Source organism: Aulonocara stuartgranti (genome assembly GCF_965226115.1).
Source record: "Aulonocara stuartgranti genome assembly, chromosome: 23".
In the NCBI taxonomy this organism is placed as follows: Eukaryota; Metazoa; Chordata; class Actinopteri; order Cichliformes; family Cichlidae; genus Aulonocara; species Aulonocara stuartgranti.
The window spans coordinates 26,638,188-26,660,368 of record NC_138958.1 but is presented as its reverse complement, the minus strand read 5'-3'; positions in this window follow the sequence as shown (position 1 = coordinate 26,660,368).

Below are 22,181 nucleotides of genomic sequence, written 5' to 3'. Positions count from 1 at the left end.
GGTGAGTGAAGTTTAAGTATTTTATTTCTTAAGTATTTTATTTCTTCTAGCTAAGTTGCCACTGCTAGACAATGGGAAGCTATTTTTACTATGGCATACTGTTGCTGGCTAAGAGTAAAAATAGGACACAAACCTTCTTGTGAGTAAGAAAAATCAAAAAAATGCTTGTGTAATTTAGAAATGCACACAGACTGCTAATATGTTGCAATCCATCTGACTCTGTGTGCGCCAATGGGCACAAATTTTTGACCTCCAATGTTTTTGTCATTAAATTGCTATCATTCACCAACTATGTCACTATTTTTGACTTGAATTTCTGTTTACTTTACATTTAATATGAATTTTATGTGTATGCAGACAGCAACATATTTACAATAAATAGCAACAGATTTGTTTTTGGGGTTTTTTTGCAAATTTTCCTCAGTTATTTTAATATTACAGCAGGAAATTGCATATAATCACCAATTTGATCTTATTGCCAATTAGCGACATTTTCATGCACAAAAGTTCTCTTTGAAGACAGCAGGTGAATGAGATTGAGGTTTCAGACCTTCTACCTGTCTTCAAAGCAAAAATTTCATAATTCAATGGCTTCCCAAGTTCATTGCACGCAGTGGAAATAATGTGGTCTCTATTTTCTTAGTTGAGCGCTGGCTTCAGCTCCAGTTAATGGCCGAAATCAAAGTTAAATGATTGTTTCAGTTGACATTTTGTTTGTATTTTGCAGATTCCTAAAATGTCCAGGGATTAGTTATATTAGTACAAGCTAAATTAAATTAATGAGAGTGGCAAGAAGGGGGTGAGCAGGGGCCCCAAAAATTAGTATGACCCTTGGCTCCTCAAGCATGTCATTCTAGCCATGTAGATATATATATATTTTTTTTCATTAAATATTTTTTTTATTATAAGTGGGAGTGATCATACAGGCTTGACATAAACCACAATATTCTCGATGTGGATTCATTTCACAAAGCTGTGGCATTTATTATTTTTATTTTTATTATTTACCCTTATAATAGCAACATCATCCTATAATAAACACAAGGGTGTGAAGGCAAAAATAAAGTTTTCTTTTTTCTTAATATCAGCCAAAAGCTTAATGGTAACAGCCAAGTTTTTTTATTTTATAATTTTAATCACATTTTGAGTCGTGCAGTAAATATGTGCACACCCTGATCTGTTTTCTGAAGCATTCACAGAGGGGGGAAAAAAACCTGGGAAGGAGTGTAGATGAGAACAGGTGGTGAAACAGTGTGAGAAACACGAGGGAGAAAAACAACAGACACCTGCTCGTGAAACCCAACCTGGTTCCTCCATCACATTCCAGCAGAGTTCAGCTGACTGAGCTGCTCAGACAGCGGCTGGGGAGGACACACTCGGCCTCCAGCAGTAAATTATACCGTGGACCGTACACTCAGTGTGACAGCATGGCTGACGCTGCATTAGCGCTGCACAAATCTATGTATTTTTGCAGGAATACAACAGTTTCTTTACCCTGCACTACCACTAGCCTTGTATTTAATGCCTGGTAACTATAGGAACAAGTCTTTCACATACCGTAAGGTCTTTACCTTACAATGTAAAGCGCCTTGAGGCAACTACTGTTGTAAGTTAATGCTATATAAATAACACCGAATTGAATGGAAGTAGAAATTACTCTGGCTTTGCAAACAGTATCAGTTTGTGTGCATAATACATCAGCAGGGTGAATTCATGCCTTGGTTAGTTTTCTAAACTGGGATTATTTTTTTCTCCAGTGGAAGCTATGCTTCTGTTACTCACTGGATCACAAATTATCTATGAATGTCACCAAACTCTGTTCTGGATAAATGCATCTATACGTGTGGAGAAAAAAGTCACACTAGATTAGCCAGAAAGTCAGTAAACAGTCAAAACTGAGGACTTAACAAGCTAATAACATTACCTTGACAAGCTAATAACAAGCTAATGTTATTAGCTTGTTAAGTCTTCTGTTAGGTGAACCGAAGTACAATCCTAAGATCCATCAGCATGCCTGTCGGGGAACGTGGAACCTCTGAAGAAGCAATGCCAAACTTTATTGAGACCTTATTTCCAGGTTTTGGTTGAGAAATTCTTATCTCACTGGCTGGATTACTTCATACTAAAAGTAAAGAAAGTGAAGCCCAAATGGTTGGAAAGAGAAACACCATTTTATTGCATTGCATGTTGTGTAGATCAACTGACTGCGCTGCTTAGTACACCAGAGTCGACAAGGAAAAAGCAAACAGTGTTGGACCAGTGAATCATGGGTGAACCTGACTCAAACAGGCTCTCCTCCACACTGTCCACATTTATAAAGTGCTTTAAAAGCCCTAAAATTACTAATATTACAGGAGCTAGCTAACAAAATACTTAAGCTTCCGAGAGAGCGCTTGAAAGTGGACCGTATATGTGTGTTTTGTAAAATTCATTGTTGTAGCCAGGGGGCAGTACAGTTTCTTTGATTTCCACCTAGTTACAGGTTCTGTCACAAGTTAGCTAACATAAACTAATATAAGTCTTTTAGCAGTAGCCAACCAACCCGGTGACATCAAGTTCTAAACTGTCACAAAATGGAGATAAACATGTTCTAAAACTTTAACTTTAAACACTTATTTCTTAAATCCAGCTTCAGGGACAGAGTTACATCTATGTCAATTTTTGAGAGCGACCTGTTCCCCTAACTAACTAAAACTAACCCGAAATATAGTGTTAGATTAATAAACTGTTTGGCCACAGCTATCACCAGACTTTAATGAAGCTACATAAATCTAAAGCTAAATAAATCTCCGCTGGGTAGTAGGACAGGAGCCCCTGACGCCTAGACTCCGGTGGTGGCAGAAGTGAAGCTGGTGGAGACTTGGATGAGCATCTCTATAAAGCCAGTACAAGGTGGAGATGGCGAGGAAGTGGCTCAGATGTATTAAAGCCTGAGATGCTAAGACCACAGTTTTATAGATTAGCAGCTGAAAGAACCCAGGAATGCAGGTAGCTGAAAGATTACAGATCTTCTTCATTCATCAGAATCTATCTGAAACATTAAAGCTACAACTGAAAATTATTCTGAATTTAATACAGGACTATAAGCATCCTAGGGTAGTCCTCTGGAGACTTTTATTAGCAGATCTTTTGAGTTGTGGAGCGAGACGGTTTTCCTTTCTATCTCACACTCTGCCTGACTTAATCAACATAATTTCCTTTCTAAGTGATCATGAAATGTTTGCTCATCACCGTTCTTCTTGTAGAATTGAATAACTGATGGACACCTGATGTAGCAAAGCTCTGTAACTGAAGCACTGTTGCCACGCTCTCACCAGCGGTCAGATCAACCTGTATGTTTGAGTAAACCATTAACCCACCGCTGATACTCTCTGTCTCCTTCTGGCTGCAGGGTAGAGGAACCAGGCCTCAGTCACGTCAGCTCCGTGACATCGAAGCGACCGTGACACCGCGGCAAACAGCCGATGACTGATGCCTTTTTGTCTTCTGCAGTCAGGACGGATCGCCCGCCCCGCAGACGACTCTAATTGGACCGACAGGTGACACATATGTGGAAACCAGGAGATGATGGCGAAGACGACTTGGATCACGGGACCTGCACCTCACATGCCTCCTCTGAGCAGTGTAAGTGCTCCATTCTGACACTTGACATGACATTTAGGAAACGAAACGGTGCCCTTAAAATCAGCAATAATCTACACGTTAAAGGGCAAACATTGTCCTCCTTTCACCACCAACAGAATGTCTTTACTTACAGCTCGGCTGCTGTCTTTGTTGCTCCCGCTTTCTTCCTTTGGACTGTGTCACTATGGTAAAATAGGCCATATTCATCAATTATCTTGGGGGAAATACCCAGTCATAATCAGGACCGTCTGTGTCCTTTAGTTCTGAATGTTTTCATCAGGGTAAAGTTTTTTAAGCTAATTTTAAACCTTTTCCTGATGCTTCCAGTATGTTATTATTGGATATTTAGGTATTCATGTATGTATATATTTTGCGGGAGTACAGTCTGCACAGGGACCTTTAAATTTATTTACCTGTAAGAGCAACCGCTACACCGTTCCCTCGACTCGTTGTTGCGTCTTCAGTGCACCTGCTGCCCTTTTCTTTCACACCAAAGCAGGTGAAATGGACTCGGAGTGGTTTCTGTTTCCTAACGTGACGCATTGATATCTCTAAAGTTTAACTGGTTTTGTGTTACACTGCGATAATCAAGTGTTCCCATTCTTCTTCTGGTAACAGACCAACATCGCGTTCCTAACGCCTATAGTTTGAGGAGGCTCCTCCTGAAGCAACAGCTGAACTTCTAATCTGTCCTGAAACTAGAGAACGAGCGGGTGACCAGCGTGTTCTTCTGTGCGTCACATCAAAAGCAGAACCATTAGACGAAGCCCTGTCTCTGATATAAAATGCAAACGTCACTCTATTATTAAAACTGTCACTTTGCCTGCCTATGTAGCAGCGTTGGACGCTTCTTTTGTTCATTTCGTGTTTCTCTGAGATGCTGTCAGATGTTTTTAGATTTGTTATATTTATTTAAAAATGCAGCAGAATAGCTTTTACTGCTGGCAATAATGGATTAAAGAAAACAGCAGTTATTACAAATGAAAAAATGCTCAGTTCAAAGCTGAAGTTAAATATTTAAGCAATTCAGTCTCAGACAGACAGTAGGCTCCATGTATATTATAGAATATACTGCATAGTCTGTATGATAACATACCTGAGACTCGATTCTTGCTTGGTAAACGTGTCTCTGATTGCTTTTATTCAAATTCAGCTCAGCTTTATTGATACTGACCTTAGCAAGTGCTTTAAAATCAAACATTTATCTTGTTTGCCAGAATTTTTTTTGGTCTTTCAAAACTATAAAATAAGTTTTTCTCTCTGTTTGCGTCTTTTGCTGCCCTACAGGAGGCAGGGTCCAACTTCTGACCCACTTACATCTGATTGGCTGCCAGAGGGAACTTGCTGGTACTGAAGGATTTAATCAATGTTTCTGTTGAATCTCATTATTTGTTTTTCCACTCACTGCATATCTGTCAGAGGGATAGCTTGAGAGTCAAATATAGTAATGACTATTTTGAAATATTTCTCATTCATAATTACACTGATAATCAAAGGTTGTAGCTGTGTGCTTGACGTTTGACCTTCCAGTTCATCAGCTGCAGTTCCTCGAGTGGCCACTTGAGGCTGCCTCCAAAACTGATTAATTCCCAATAAACTCCCATTTTAAAATGTCTAAATTTCCAACAGAAACAAACATATTTACAGGCTGCTACAGTAAAAGGTTTTGGTCTTTATGGATAGTTTCCCCCATTACAACTACTATAAAAAACATGGATTGTTATAACATACTTCAATTGTTCATCTAAATATGGTCTGTTTCTGTCACATACAGATGTAAAAAGATAGCTGTGGCCACATATTTTTGTCTCTCATCTTAATTTAGTTACCTTGGATTCCAAGGAACATAAAATTCCCTCTCCATAAAAGTAAAAACACAAAGGGTGTACGGAGTATGGGTGTCCATATACTTTTAGACATGTTTTCCTGTTCCTACAGTCTTTGTTTTGTGTGTTTTTTATACATGTTTGGGCAAAAGATGAAGGCTTCCTTTTTTATAATGAGGCTTGTTTGTTGTGTTTTCTTTTGGTTTCTAGGGTGAAGTTTTCAAATCAGGCACCTTCAAGCCAACTCCAGCCTCTAAGGAGAAAGTTCCTTATAGCGATCAGTGAAATTTCACATTTCAATGCAGCTCTACCTTCATTCAGCGCAACCTAATTACCACCAGTTCCCCTTGAATTATTCTTAAAGCCCTGACAGTGGGGCATCGGTGTAAAGTGCACTGTTTGAAACAGATATTTGTATTTTGCTTGACAAACTTCAGAGAAACTTTTTAGAGGTCTTTGTCATCTGTGGCCCAATTAGCAAAGCAATATTCCAGCAAACAGTCAAAAGAGGAAAAACATATTCTTGTAGGTGGATCATTAGCTGGAAAACGAATGAAAATACCCCTCGATGCTGCGCCCTCACACCCCGAGTGTTTCAAAGAGCAGCCGTTTGTTTTGTGCTGTCAAATCCCCACGTTGTTTATTAGTCCAGGCATCCTCAACGGGCGCCGCAGCACCAAATCCCAAATCTTTGCCCCGGCTTCTCGTCTCACACACATCTAAGCCCGGCGAGGTTCGTGATAGCCCTCCTCCTCCTCTAAACGGAGCAACAGGCCCACAGGCCGGCGAGCGAGCCTGCAGCTCGGTGAGAGCCCTGGGGAAGCTGGATCGAGTCCTATTTGTCAGAGCTTTCCATCGTCACTATTCATCAAATGGGGTTGGCGGGGAGGCGGCGGGTTTCTCTAATGTACTCGTGCCATTTTCTTCCCCGCATGAGTGTTTTCTGTTTGGCTGCTGACACTGGGAAAAAAAAGGGCAAATAAGTACTCGCTCTGAATCTTTTCACACACTCTTTCTCCCTGAAACACACACTGGGTGGACGGTGCGATGCTCTCTCCAGGGCTGAGAATTTCCCCTCTCTGTCTTTATCTGCTGGTAAATGTTGACAGACCACTGAACCCTGATGTCGGATTGTGACAGGCTTAGCTGTTTGTAAAGTGTTGGGGTGGGGAGGGGGGGAAGAGAAACAAAGGAGGCCTCTGGTGTGGTGGTTAGCCATCATGGCTGCTCAGCTCACACTGAAAGGACCTCTAACACCATCCCAGCTGCAACCCAACCATCACAACTGCTGCCGCCGCAAAGGCAAGCACTCGGCTGTGCCCCGGTCAGCCGGCTCGCAGACCATTAGGGAAATGGCTGAAGGGTTCTCGCCTTTCAAACCCGGCTGCACCGTTCAAATTAATGAGGAGATTGTCAGCATATCAGAGCTGATGGGTGTGAAGATCGAGGCCCCAGTACAGATCCTGAAAACAAGAACGCTCAGGACAAAACCCACTTCACTGGAGAGTGGCTGTTGTCTTTGGCCTAGTTTGAGCTGCACTTGTTAACTTCAGTTTGCAGAGCAACGCTTCACCACCTGAATCTATTCAAAAAGAGACAAAGAGACTTTGTTTAGGTCACAAAAATCCTACCAAACTGCAAGTTAGACTATGACTATGCTTCTTATTCAAGTCTACAACTGTACAAAGTACTGGAAATCATTTGAAGAATTTAACAAAGACTAAAGCACCAGTCAGACTGGATTTATTTCTTCGGCTGTGATTTGGATCTTGTTCAAAATTTTGTGGATTTGAGGTAAAATGATCCACAATGTGTTTTTGAAGTGGACAATCGAGATAATGACATATCTGTGAAGAGTGGTTTACAACCCAAACTCATTTTAATGTGTAAATGTAATGCCTAAACATAATAAAGTCCTTTTTCAGTAGCTAAACTTAATTCGGTTTTAATGCGTAAACGTAACCAGCTAAATTTATTTGTGCTTAAACTTAACCATTCAATGTATTTATACTTAATTACCCTTTTAAAACTTCTACCAGTGATTTTTTTGATATGAATGACTTGTGAAATGCGTGAAAGGCTCTACCACTACGCTCCAACCTCCTAATGCAGACCTCTTTTGCTTTTTGAAAATGGAAAATATTAATATCGTGGACGTGAGAGCACACTGATGGGATGTCAGTGTTGGGAAATTAGAGAATTTTATGTCTATTTATGTTTTAAAACTATTGTGAGAAAGTGTAGTAGTTTATAATAAATCAGCAGTTTTTAAACCAGTTCATGGGACGGGAAGTCTTGTAGTGGATAACCACTCACTACACTGGAAGCCCCAAAAGTATATATGGTCCCCAAGTCGCACTACACAACATAGCTTTCTTCTTTTGGCTTCATCTCACGGTCTGTCTGTGTCTATAGTTGTCTTCTGTTGTGGCACATATACATAATTCCCCACCTTCACTTCAATCTTAATTCTAAATGAGCTCATTGTCCTCTGTGGCCCAATTAGCAAAGACAAAACATTTTTTTATTTAAAGCAGCCCCACATTATCTGTGCCACAATTAGACGCCAATATGTGATCTTTATCTGGTCGCATTGTCTGGAAATTTACGTCTGATTGGAAGCATTCTAATTGATGCTAATAACATCTCTAAATGCTGATCTATGTTGGCTGTGCTGGTGGAACAAACATGGCATCGCATGTAAATGCAACCAGTATTTAATTTCATTTTATTTTTTGCTGAAACGCCTGTCAAGCTAATAATTTTTCAGTCTTTCCATCACTGTAAAAAGGTTACTCCTCATAACGATCATAGCAACCACATCCACAGCTTTTCTCCTCAGTGGTTTCAAAGTTTTTGGAATTATTTAGCATTTAAAAATCTTTTATACTGACTTTTTATATATTTAGTTTTGTTTTTAACTGACTATGTATGACTTCCCTGCACCACCAGTGGCGAGCAATGCTAACAAGTTAATTTTAGCTTAGAAATGTGTGTCACTGACACAAATAAAGATTATGGTGATTTTATGGATGATAAATACCAGTAATATATCCTACTTTTCACTCGGTTAAAATGTAACTTTTAAAGTACTGCTCAAAAATGTTAGGATTAAATATACAGCTAATGTTAGTTTGGTTATTTTCCCACAAAAGCTAGCTCTGTTTGGCAGCATCAACTAAAATGTAGTCTAGGAAGAAATAAGCAGTTCATTTGTTGAGCTATAAACGCTGGTAACTGCTGCTAATTTGTAATGTCCCAATTTGACCACTTTCTGTTCAAATTATCAGTTATGCATGATAAAATAGAAAAGTGTTTTCAAATTACTTTGTCAGCTAACAATGAGAAATATTTAAAGTAAGATAAAAAGATAGCTAAAATAACAAAAACTTGTTGATATTTATCAACTGTTAACTAGCTAAGTAGCTTTCTTGTTAGCTAATGTTCTAGCAAAAAATCAGCTAGTTTGCCAAACTACTACACTGGCTTGCAAAAGTATTCGGCCCCCTTGAACTTTTCCACATTTTGTCACATTACAGCCACAAACATGAATCAATTTTATTGGAATTCCACGTGAAAGACCAACACAAAGTGGCGTACACGTGAGAAGAGGATGAAAATCATACATGATTCCAAACATTTTTTTTACAAATAAATAACTGAAAAGTGGAGTGTATATTGTATATACTGTATATTTGCAAATGTAACTTATTATACAAATTATTATTGATTTATTTAACAATAAATCATGTAGCAGTTTAATCACTGTCTGTAAATCTGGCCAAGAGGTATGAGACAACACAACTGGGTAGCAGCTAGCTATAAGATAAGGAGTACTTTTTTTATACTAACCTTTATCTATTCCCAGGTTGGGAAATGACTGTTACATCAACCAAAACATGAAAAATAACATGGTAAAAATTTAAAAATCTAATAAAATAAGTGGTGAATGTAGTAAATAAAATCTCAATAAAATAAAAATTAACAAAAACACATTTAAAAATTATAAACAAGAGAAATTACACTAACAAAGGAGCTCTATTAAATAGAAAATATGAAATACTGATAGTGCTGTCACATCAAAGTCTTATGGATAGCCTTTAAATGAAGAGCAGTTTGCCAGAAAGCCATGTTTGAGCAGATAAATATCAAAATCTCCTCTTAGTGGTGAATCACTTGGCTTGTGCAGAGATGAAGGACTGAGCTAGCTGTGAGGACTAATGTGAACTGTAGGACACACTGATCATCGACACCTTGAACCCTCTTTGTGTCTCCGGCCCCCGATGACGATGGCCCAAAAAACCTTTTACAGTGTTTGTTTTGATTGAAACAATCTGAAAAGGGACGTCACAATGAGGCGGTCCCTCTTTTTAGCCTACTCTGACAGAAGATATCACTCAGCTTCCAGATGTGAAACGTACTCCTGAACTCTGACAATAAGCAGGATAAAGCGATAACAGACACATCATATCAAATTCAACATGATATGAACATGTGGAAGAGTTCTTATAAATCCACCACCAGCTGCACTTCATCGTGCTGCTGGAAATGTCACAGGCGTTCACCTCTCCTTGTTTGACATGCTTCCCCTCTATCTTTTTTGTCCCTTCTCCACTTCCTGTGGGAACTGCGTTTGTTGAGCAGCGTTTCCCCTGATGAGCCAGAGCGGGTCACATCTGAGCGACCCACCAGATCGACGCTACACAAAGACACAAAGGTGAGGACAGACAATGAGGCACAGCGTTCGCTAGGTCCCGACCCACCGGGGCGGCGAGCTTTGACGGTGACAGCGCCTTCCGCCGAGGATGACACATCAGGAGAAACAATGGAGGATGTAACTAAGCAAATTAAATCAGGGCCATGAGGGCTTCTTTGAATGAAGATGAAAGTGTGTCACACACCTCTGTATTGTAGCTCTGTGGCACCAACACGGCCTACGGGGACTCGAGAGAAGATTGGATTTCAAAAGCCAGCATTTCATTGAAGGGGAAATGAAATATGTCCTTGGTGCCGCTGAGCAAGACATCAGTCCTGTCATTTTAAACAGCATTAATGCTGCTTAACAAGAGGAGAGGTGAAAAGTTAGCAAAACTTCCAGAATTACTAATTTTATTTCTTTTTTCATATTAGCCGTGGGAATGAGAATTTTGGAGCCAAGCGATGTAATAGTTGCTATTGTTTGATAGTTGTCATGGTCCTGGGTCATTTTGGCCCAGCGTTTTGTGTTTCCTTGAAGTTCATTTTTGTGATTTGTGTTTATTCTGATTTTGTATTGGTTTAGGGTTGAACCTGTAGTTTGGTGTGTGTATTCAGCCCTACCTGTGTCTGTCCTTGGTGCTCTGTTCATGTCCCCGTGTTGTGTTGTAAATCAGTCTGTGTGTTCCTGCTTTACTTTGAAGGCTCATGTTCTGGATTTCCTATTCTATTTTGAAGGTCTGTGTCTGTTGTCATTGTGTTCAGCTTGTGTCCTCCGGTCCTCATGTGTATTAGGTTCAGCTGTTCTTCCCTCCTGTGTGTGATTACCTGATTACCTTGTGTGTGTATATTTAGTGGGTGTCGGTCTGTATTCATTGTCGGCTCGTCTGCGTTCTATGGTGTTCCTGTCTCTGCGTCTCTCTGCCCCGCACCCCTTTTGTATGGTCTCAGGTTTGTCATTTAGTTCTCCCAGTTTAGGTTTCTTCAGTTGTTTTGTCATGCCTCACTGCCTGTTTCTGCCATTGTCACTTTGTAAATAAACATCACTCGTATCATCAGTCACTGCTGCATTTTGGGTCCTCCCTTTCCTCCACACCACACGGCTCACTCCGCCAGCCGTGACAATAGTAGTTTTTGCATCTTCTGTGTTTTGATCATTAACCACTTGGCTGGAGTGCAGCAGTCCAGGTTTGAGCCTGCCCACTCTTATGTCAATCTTCACGGCTTCACTATCCAATAAATGCAAAAATGTCCCCCAAAAAACTAACGTTAAAAAAATGTGGCATAGAAGAGGGAACACTGGAAAGGAGCTGGACATGTGTATCAGATAACTGTTTTTTAAAGAGCTCAATCAACTGAAAGTCACACTCCTATTGATTATAGTACACAAATCTAAGCATTAAATTACTCTTAAAGTATATGCATATGCAATATGCAGAAGGATAGGTCATATTTATTGTATTATTTACTAGTTTATCACTTTAATGTTGCAGCTGGGATGAGTTTAATTGCTTTACATACAACTGGGCAGATACATTGTAGAGCATTAGACAATGGTAGACTTCCATTTTAATACTGGCTAAATGTTACCATTTAATTATGGAATTGAAGATTTACTGACATGTGATCAATAAGCAATCAACGTTACCTTGTCAACCATCTTGGAGATGTGAGAATCATGTTGACAGTGTATTGAATGAGGCCTCAGTCACACATCCCTAGAGACCGATACAAGACCAACTAGTAATCACTGGTTTTGGGGGAAAAGAAAAAGTATTCCACAACCAACCACAAACTGAAAAAGTGACTGCCATGAACCAGGCCTATGGACCAATCACTTACCCCTTGGCAACCACCAAAGCTACCAATTTCCCCCAGCAACAGTCAAAAACTTCCAGGAACCACTGCTAGCCAGTCAGGGAATACAACTAAATGCTATATTGCGTCCAGTGGCGGACAACATTCGTGTAATGTGAACATGACATCACATCTACCTTTTGGTAAATCTAACATATAGCATGCTAAACTTAAGCTACTTCAACCAGTCTACAATTGCTGTTTCTGCAAGCCACTTTGCAACCCACCTTCAACATCCAGCTCTTTCCAGCTGTAACTAAATCTAAAATATTAAAGAGTAACAATACATATATTACATTATCTGTTAATCAGCAACCTATAGATCATAGCAAATGAAGTCATAACATTTTGATGTATTCAGTTTTGTTTGTGGTTTGGTTCTTTTGACTCATGACTATCTGTCCCTTTCAACTTTATTTTTGTGGGACTCGAGCCTTGTTTAATAGTAAAGAAGCACACAGGAAGCCCGGGTAGAGAGAAAAAGCTGACATTTATTCATGTTTCTGGTAATTCTTAAACATAAAGAGGAAAAAAAAACGTAACCATTAACTGTTGAAGATGTGTCCAAATTGTGCAGCGGAATATAAATCCATGTTCACCTGTTTGTTGGCTGGAGCTCATCATAATCGTGTTTCAGCTAACATCAGTAAAAATTTGCCTCTCAGTAGGAGGTGTGTTATGAGTCAGATATCGAGGCTGGCTGATTAGAGACAGCTGAATGCAGAGTTAAATGTACAGTAATGATCCCTCGGCCTGTTTGATGTGAACTTGCCACTTGTGCACTCGCTGTGGAAAAAACATTCAGGTCGGTAGATAGTTTTCACACTACTGATTAAACCAAAGCTGAGCTCATCGTTTCTCCTCCACATACTGGAGGAAGCTGTTTTCTCCTCTCGTCCACTTGTTTCTCTCTCCCTCTCTCTTTCCCCTTCCATCTCAGGGAATTCACTTCACTTTAATTGTTTGACAGTCTTTTCCTGCCTTTATGCCACGGCCGCAGAAGGTGCCGAGGATTTTTTCCTCCTCTTTTGAGGCATTAATAACATTCCGCTCGACTGATTCCCCGGGGCACAACCTCATTATGGCTTATAGGCAGAAAAAAAAAAAACTGTCTGTACCACCTGGCAGCTTTTTTCCCTCCTTTTCACAGAGAAATGAGGAGCTGGTGTAAAGTGCCTGCTTATAAAACAGTCTTCTTGTTGCTAACTAAAACACATGTCCAGGCTGTTATCTGTTTCCGTGGCAGAAAGTGACTGGCTGCTTCTCCTGCTGTCTGCACTGGGTGGCAGCACTGTGGGTGAGATTAGAGGAGGAGGACTCTGGACTCATTTAGCTTGTAAGAAACCATTTAAAAGAGGCACAATGCAAAAGCACTACATGCAACCCTACTTCCTCTATTTCAAACGATTAAATTCAATTAAAATAAAAGCATATGGCAAATGGTTCATAACACACCACAAAGTAGCAGTAAACAGGTAGGATTTTTTAAGGTGTTTTCCAATAGACTTAACTATCTTATCCTCAAATGATATTCAGAGCTCATAAATAAGGCCCAGACATCAAATAATGTGCACAGAGTGCAAACATTATATCAACCTATAGCAACTATAATAACACTAATACAATACATCTAGACATTGGCCTGTGGAGGATAATGGTATAAACTAAATGACATATATAAAGTACTGTGCAAAAGTGTTGAGCCACCTGTCATTTCTTCATATTTTGTTTCCAAGGATGCAGACTTTGTTTTAATTATTAAAGTGCTCTTGAGTAAGTTCTCCAGGCTTTCTGAAGGCCTTCTGACGTTTTTCTTTGGACACTGGCTGCTTTTCACTCATTTTTAGTCCAGTCTGTGTACCTGACCATTTCCAGAGGAATGTTAGTTTGTCACGCCACTTAACACTGACCTATGAGTCATTTAAGCGTTTAAAAAAAGACTCAAGGGATGAATCAATGTTGTGACTACACATAACAGACACCTTTGCAAAGAATTCATTTAAAATTGTATATATTTTTTTATTATTATTAACCTTTATTTAACCAGGAAAAGTCCCATTGAGATTAAAAACCTCTTTTGCAAGGGAGTCCTGGCCAAGAGGCGACAACACGTTGAAATATAGGCACTTAGGTACTAGCTGCCTATCACAAAACACATCTTTTGTTCCAATTTCTTGTATGAAGGAAATGTAATGCAAGAAAATATAAAGAAATAAAAGTTTGACAGACATAAAATAGTATTTATGTACCATCAAGGTGATTCTCAAAGAGCTATTACCAGAAACTTGTGATATCTCAGCCTGCTGTGCAGGGTGTCCTTAAAAATCTGAGAAAACTGGACAAGTGGAGGACAAAGGAAGAAGTGTCAGGAAGCAGTGCGGCATCATCTTGACAGAGAACAGAACAAAATGCGGCCAACATCCGTAGAAGAGCTTTGAATGTCCTAATGTTAAAATTTGTTTGATGGGCTGAAACATGTAAGTGTGAAAAATGTGCAAAAAACGAAGAAATCAGGAAGGGGGCAAATACTAAAACCACACGACTTCATCAAATATGCTAAACTTACTGTGCAGAAAAGATCAGCTGATTCTGAGGAGGTCAAGTAGAAACTTTTTGGAGATTTAAGCAATTTTATATGGAACCTGTTTAAATGTGTCTCACTGCAGTGTGACCTTCACAAACTCTTTTGAAGTTGCTGCCAATAACCTTTAAGAAATTTCTTCAAAGCCACAGCTGTGATCTTCAAAAAGGAAATAAGCACTCTCACAGTCATTTATTTCTACTTAACATTAGAGGAACGGTAAGTTATTGTGCAGTGGCTCCAGTTGAGGTGTATGTGGCCCACAAACTAAAATCAGTCCCTCGTACAAAGTTTGTCGAGGTGTCATCCTGAGTTTTCTCTCATGTAAAAGATTAAATGATAAACTAGAGTTTAGTCGAACACAAAAAGGGTGGACAGGCAGCTGTAATCAAAAAGTAAAACACTATATGTACATGTACTTAGACATGTACATGTCTAAGTACATGTACATGTCTAAGTAAAAGAACCAGAAAAGACCAAACAGTTCAGCATATAAGATTAAGTGTGAAGCACTAATACATTAAAAAGTGAGGAAAGTACAGTGGGAATTTTTTTTTTTGAAGGCTTCAAATCATCTGAGGGCAGAGAAAGTGCATTGGAATTTTCATCTCATACAGTATATTCAAACTGGAAGCCGGCCAGTCCTCCACTGGTCGGACATACAGCAGTCTGAGGGTCAAGTGTCTTGCCCAAGGGCAGCTGGGCAGCAGTAGGTTGAGCCGAGGAGTATGTCCTCATTGACATGAAGAACAAAACGTTCCGGATAAACACTAGAAAGGCCAAGACGTGTGGCTGACTGACAGCAGCTTTGAATTTCACAAGTGAAATATTTAAACTGTTTGAAGAAGCGTGGTTGACTCTCGCCGTGACCTCTCATTTCTAAAGTTACTACACAAAGAGATCGACTCGTATTTAACTTTAAAAAACACAAAAAGAAGCGTTTTTTTTATCACACACTTGAATTTTTTAAATGAACATACTGCTAATTTTATGTTGTGTATTAAAGCAGGGAGCCTTTGTCCTGACCTTGTGGAATAATACAGAGTGAATGTGGAGCAGTAGGAAACATTTAGTTAAGAAAAAGAGAGAATAAAAGTGACTTTTAGAGTCAAAACCAATACCTCCACGAGCCTTTTTTTCTGACTCCAGTCACTCAAAGGTTGTACTGCAATATTTACATATGGTTTCGTACTGCTATTAACAGAATTCATTATATTTAGCTGTAATTATTACTAGTTTTATTTACTTTGTTGCACAGCTCTTTGTGACTAAATCTGTAAAAAAAAAAAAGTTCCATAAATAAACTTGTTCCATAAAAAATCTTCCTTTTTTTATAATGAAGATAATTGCTAATTATAATAGGAATTATACTAATTGTTAGCATGTTATAGTGCATTACAAATTTCTTATTTTTTATTAGGCAAACAATAAACCGAATTCAGGTTTTTAAACACACACTTGAATTCAGGTTTTTAAACCCAAACTTGAGCCGGCACAATGGAATTCTCTGAACATCAGAAAAATAGTTAAGCATAAAATTCATCTACAAAAACTAATTTTTCAGTTCGGAAATTTAATCGAAATCACTCTAATTTGGCATTTTAGCTGACATGTTGGTCTTTTGGAGCCAAAAGTGATAATATTTTAACAGGTAGTGCGCTATGCTATTAGCTAACAGTAGCTTGCATTGTTAGCAAGCTAAATCCATAAACTGTAAAAACGCACAGTGCTGTAAAGATCAACTAACAACCCCAAAAACTGAAGTTTAGTCTTTTTCTACTCTCTGTTAAGATAATTAACTTCATATCAAGCCACATTAGTCATCAGATAATTCCAATGAAATGATCCAAAAGGCACCAACTGCACAACCACGGTCAAGTGGTCCAGTTCAGTCACTTGAAACAGCAGACTGGCTAAAGACACCAACCACCAGAAATTAACTAATAACACCTTAATATAATCTAAACTGGTATGTGTATATTTTTAAATTGTCATGTAGAAAGTTGTTATGAAGGGATTGCAAACCAATTTTCTGATGGCTATCCTCATTGTTAGCTAGTTAGCAAACAACTGTTTTGACATGACCTTAAACGGGCCATTTGCGCTGGAATATATTCCAATATGACTGAATTAAAGCAATTCTATAAAGAAGAGTGCTTGTTAAAAGAAGAGGGGTCTGCACAGTGGTAAACATGGTCCTATCCCAACATCGCTGCCATTAAATTCAAAATGAGCTAAGACTTTGCAGTTTTCTATTATTATTATTTTTTAAATTTACATTGATTCTTTGTATTTTTCCAAATAAAAGGTCCTTTAAGGCAATACTATCAGTCGCATGTGGTATGTATGAAAAAGTCAAATGTATCCAGATGTTTCCCTTTAAAATGCAAGCCTGAATACTTTTTCATTATTTTTTTTAATTTCTTTTCATTTTCATCCACTAGACAGGACCAACACAAAATGACAGATTGGATGCACAGTTCCTCCTCCTCATCATCCACTTCAGCAGCAGCATCCACAGTTTGCTGCTGCCTGCACACAACTCTGTATAAAGCAGATTAATCATACACAGTATACCATAAAGTGATGGACAGTCGGCCTTTTTTGTTGTCCGGTCTCTTTTCTTGTGCTGTCGCTATTTCAGTGTCTCTGCATCTTCTTCTTCTTCACCGAGACAGATTCCTGCACACTTAATGTAGATTCTGTTTCCAAAAGCTTTTCTTGCACTCAATTTATATTCATTCTGTTAAATTAAGGGTTTGTTGGAGAGGAGTTAAGCATCAATACGACTTCAATCAACCGGCATGAATTTCAGGGCGCATCCAGGCAAGTTCTGCATCAAATCCCACTAATGTGCCTCCCAAACAGATTTTAGCGTTATTGAGTGAAGGGTTGTAATTAAAGGCAGGTTCACATCGATGAATGTGGGTTATTCAGCTCAAAAAGATAATTTCTGGTGATGCTTTACATAATCCTTAAAATATACAAGAAAGCCCTGCTCCTGAGGAGAAAAATATAAATTAATGGAAAAGCTAATGGACATGTTGATGGCATTTCGGTAAACCTAATAAGAATTGATTCGTGGTTGTGAGAACATTTTCATTCCTCAAACCTCAGCCCCTCCTCCTCGCTCTCCCGTGCTTTACATGTGTAATGAACCTGCCCGAGCATTGATCAAAAACAAAAATTGGGGGAGTAAATCTGCTTAAAAAGCCTGTCTCCCCCTCGTCTGCCTGGGCTTTGTCCTGGCAGCGGGCTGGCCAGCACTTATTGAGGTGCTATATGTCTCTTAAATTACTAAATTGCCTTCTGGCCCCAGCGCTTTTCTCCACCAACGATGGTTTGCGGGCATTAGCCGAAAGTTTTTCCCGCAAATATTTAATCCCCGCTGTGACTGACAATGTTGTCAGACCTCTGGACGGGCTTTACGGCGTTATTACAAGCGCTCCTCCGTCCGTGGCACTTTGGATTATTCAAGATTATGTTGTAATCCTTTTAATCCTCATTGCATTAAGATTTCAGTCAAAATACTGCAACAGTAAAGTAGCACTCGGAAGCAATGAGGTCTTAAGCAGGCGTCATGATTGGGCGGCCGCCTTCGTTTCCTCCCTGTTTTTCTCTTTATTTAGTCTCCAGTGTCTCTGCATTGTCAATAAGCTGAGCAACAGATATTTGCTTTTCAGATGCCGCCATGATTTATTCGAGGCGGTGAAAGTCATCTCCAATCACCGCGGAGGAAAACACATATTTGCCAGCTCACCGTGTCAAGGCAAGGCAAAGACAAACTGAGCACGGGGCGCGTTCACAAGCACTCAGAGTTTCCTCCTGCCTGCATCGGGGAACTTTTCTGATGGAATATTTGTCTCCGGCGGTGTGTCCTGCGGTTACTGTTCAACTATTTCTCCCCCAACTGATGCTCTCCCGCTGCTCCATACAGCCCTTATCTCTCCTCGCTTGACTTCCCGCCATGCCACAGAGCCTCCGGTAGCCTCCAGTAGCCTCCTGTCTGCGTCTGGAAGCTACATGAATAAAACAATGTCCAACTTTCAAACTATTCCTTCTCGTCTTTGTAAAAAAGAAAAAAATACAAAACTAATCCACATCGTGGAGATGCATAACTCTTTGATGCGATGCCAATCCACACGGAGGCGGCTGTGGAATGAGCTGAAGCCACTTTATTTACAAATCGCAATGAAAGCATTCGGTGTAAAAAAACAACAAATACCTAAAGGCAAGGCCCGATCGGGCGGCTCCAAGCCGAGTCGACCCATATCACCTCCAAGTTTATTGGTTAGTTTGAGAGTGAGCAAAGTTTCCAGAACCTCATAGCAGAACAAAGAACACGGTTGTTGCTCTTTGCCTTCGCTCACTTCTCTTTTGACCTCAATTTGACCCTAAAACAAAGTTGTCAGATCTCACTCAAACAGTTTTGCTTCAGTGTAAAATAAAAACTTTGCATATTCAATATACTGTCTGTTTCCAAGATGAAAATAAACATCATCAGCCTCAAATCAAATACACATATTTTGCTATTTATCCATCAAGATCAGGGGCACTACAATCAAATTAAAGAAGGTTCCAGTTATCATAAAGGTCCTAACAGTTGTCAAGTAAAAGAACAAAAAAAACTATTCAACTCAATTAAATATTTTACCTATTTTTATTGTTATTATTTATTATTAATAATAAAACAATAATATCTCATATCTTATTTTTTCGTTTCAAGTAAAATAAGTCTTGTCTTCAAAAATAAAAAGCTTTTCAGAAAACGTCTACATCTTCACACTGAATTTTCACATTCGCAAAATTACTCTTACTAAATGATTTGATTGGCTGAGCAGCTCCCTGTGGAATGAGTACAATAGTGAAAACTTCAGAAAGTGCAACACAAACTTTCACCAAGTAAAAGCCGTCCCTTACCGCTGCAACCAACGCGTTTCCAAAGTCACAACCTTTACTTTGAAAGCAACCAATTTTGGTTTTTGGTTTGCATCACTCTTGGCGAGTAGTTTGCAAGCGCTTGCAGACGAGTAGCCATCTTCCTTGCAAACTATCTGCAACTACAGCAATGTGCTCACAATCACAAACAGGTTTCCAGTACAGCACTGTGCAGTAAACCTATTTGCAACCAGTTTCGTGCTTGCAAACGTCAGCAACCATTTGCCAACTGGTTGCAAAATACACATTTTGAATATCCAACAAAATGCATGTAACCAGACTTGCACCTCCTGATAAATGTAACTGCACGTCGGGTCGACATGAGGTTACGGTGCAGGGTTAAGAGGAGGTTCCAGTTATATCATAAGCTACAACATAGATTTCCCACTGAAGCATAATTCAGGCCTAAGCTGAATGTGGTCACTTCTAATGTTGAAACTTTAAATGTCGGAGACCAGAAACTAATACATACCATCATGTTGGACAAACATAGTGCCCCTCTTTCCTACTTTTGACTTAACTAGTCATGGTTCTGGAAAAGGGACTGCTCCTGAGCTAAATAGATAATGAAGGAAAAACATGGACTTTTTAACACAGACGATAGGAAAAATGTTCAAACTGCACATTAAACACACGTTTCTGCACAGGAAATACCTGCGGCTCCTTTACCCTGTGTCCACACTGTATTTCAGGCAGTTTGTAGTTTGGTCAATGATTATGATTTTCAATGATTTACTCCAGTAAATATATGCTAAACACAAACCATCAGTAATTTTATTGTTCAAAAAAATTCTTGTAAATCTGGGGATTGATACAAAAAGTTCAAACAATCAAATTTTAAATATAGTATAAATATATAAAAAAGGAGTGAATTAAATAACTTCACAGAAATTCTTGTGAATCAAAAGTGGATGCGAAGTACAAATACACCCATTTCACTGCCTGAGATTCTTTTTAATCAAAAATCCACGTTTGCAGGATGCAGTTCACAGTAAAAGTCCATATCTCCGCTCTGCATTTCTAGCTCTCTGCAGCAAACAGCTCCTCACTTTCTTAATATGTTCTGCTTGTCATCTTTTCTTTTTTTTTATCAGTGCTGACATGTTTTCACCGGTAGAGAAGAGCTCGAAGGCAGAAGGAAACGAGTGAGATCAGGTCTGAGGGAGATTTTTAACAGCATCATCCTTAATGTGATCACTGACCCTCCCCGAACACAAGAAGAAACCACGTCCGCCTCGCTCACAGTCGCTTCTTCTTTTTTTTCTTCCTCTTTCTTTTTCTGCCTGATCTGTGAGATACTTGACAATTTCGCTGCTTTGTTTCGGGGTGGGGAGAAGAAACGCTTCGAGGTGAAAGGAGAAGCGGGTACTTGTCGGTGCCGTGGCTCTCGACTTCAAACCCTATAAGATCTCTAACGCGCCTCAGAGTCAAACTTCAAACTGGCAGCAAGTCATTGAGAGGGAGACGAGCAAGATGATCCTGAGCAAAGCAGATCTCGTTCTTGGTGCTACAGGCCAGCCGTGTCTCTGCTTGTGAGTTCATGCTGGTACGTTTGCATTGACTTAAAAGATGGTAGAGAGGTCAGCGCGGTCGGGGAGTGGGGGTGGCAGCCTGCAGGGCAACAGAGGCGGCATGTAGAGGAAAAGCTGAACATCCTCATCTCCTCTATAGAAATCCTTTCTTTGTACCGATAATTTGATTTAGAGAAAAGAGATACCTAAAAACCTGACAATCTGACCTCCCACACCAGTGTAGTAAATGCTGGGGTGCGGCAGTGAAACTGACCACTATGTCTGACAGCTGCTCCTCTGTAGTGGAAGAAAAATCAATGCTGCTTCCAAGACACCTCATAACACACAAGTAGAAGATGTTGTTGACCTGCAGGAGCTCTGTTCAACCTTCAGTGAGGCAAGGAGAAAGAGAAGTAAAGCCTATCCCAGGCATACATTTAAACCACAACAACTTAGGAAACATCGCAATGTCGAAAAGTCTCAGGGGTGCCAAACTCACTTGAAGCTATTAGCAGTCATGGCAGATAGCTCCCTTTTCCCGAGTCTGGTTCTGCCAGAGTTTTCTTCCAGTTAAAAATCAGTTTGTCCTTCCCACTGTTGCTATGTGCTTCCTCATAGGGTTCTGTCTGAGTGGTGGGGTTTTGTGGTGTTCTAGGGTCTTTACCATACAAAATAAAGCACCTTGACGTCACTGTTGTTCTGATTTGGGGCTATATATAGATACTATATAAGGGGGACATCATTTTTGAAGAAACATCACTTAGAGGTTAAGAAAAAGGGTCACAATTTTGCCATGTCTCGGCTTTGGCGTATTCAGTCATTACATGCACATTACTTTTAAAGATTTTAATGTAAAGTGGAGTAATTGATACAAACCTGTCCTGTGGGGTAAACTGATGACTGAGTGTTAAACACAATGAAAACTGTTTTGATCTTTAATTGAGTTTTTATGCTTCTTCCTCTCTGTGGTAAACTTTACTTTGGATATCTGATTAATTTTTTGTCACACTTTTTTATCTCTCTGGTGACTTTCATTGCCATCTTGTGTATTCAGCCAATCAGCATTCAACGGGCATGTCTGAATTCACTTAAATCTTTTAATCCTTCTCTCTGCCAATGTTGGACCATAAATCAAATTTAAAACCAAAT